Source organism: Oryzias melastigma, linkage group LG16, assembly GCF_002922805.2.
Source record: "Oryzias melastigma strain HK-1 linkage group LG16, ASM292280v2, whole genome shotgun sequence".
In the NCBI taxonomy this organism is placed as follows: domain Eukaryota; kingdom Metazoa; phylum Chordata; class Actinopteri; order Beloniformes; family Adrianichthyidae; genus Oryzias; species Oryzias melastigma.
The window spans coordinates 28566892-28567592 of record NC_050527.1 but is presented as its reverse complement, the minus strand read 5'-3'; positions in this window follow the sequence as shown (position 1 = coordinate 28567592).

The following is a 701-nucleotide window of genomic DNA, read 5'->3' as shown; positions in this document are numbered from 1 at the left end:
GCCGGGATAGGCTCCGGCACCCCCGCGACCCCGAAAGGGAAGAAGCGGTCAAGAAGATGGATGGATGGATGGATCTTTCAGCCACAAGCCTGAATTTGAACATCAACGACCTGTCACACTTTTGGTTTGAGAGATGGAGGTAAAAATGACAGAATGCAGACAAGCTGGTCCAGAAACATGCTCCGCCTCGACAAAAACCTTTCAGAACACGCCATCGACTCAGATCCAAACTGTGTGACGAGTGAAGCTGTGTGGTTGTGTGCAGACACACACGTTTCTATTGACTTCATACTTTGAGGCACCAGAACTGACAGATTTGGAGTTCGAGTTGCTCATAGATTTTAGAAAAACTCAGCAGCAGTTTAACCCCGAGAGCTGGAAAATGATGAAATGAAATCATTCCTGAAATGATGCCGTTCTGGAATCGTGTAGTTGTCAAGTCTGAGACGTCTTTGCTTGGACAGCTGGAGCAGTACGGTACATTGGGGTGTTAGATCCCCTCTTTAAAAACAGGCACCAGAGGTTTCATTTATGAGGGATTTGTGCAGAAAGAGAGTCCAGTTGATGGAATGACGGGCTCACAAGGTGATCCTGGATTCAACATGTCTGGTCTTGTGCCTCAGTCTTTTAAATATGCTGTTGTTAAACCTCTCTTGAAAAAACCCAGCCTGGATCCTGACATTCTGGCCAACTATAGACCA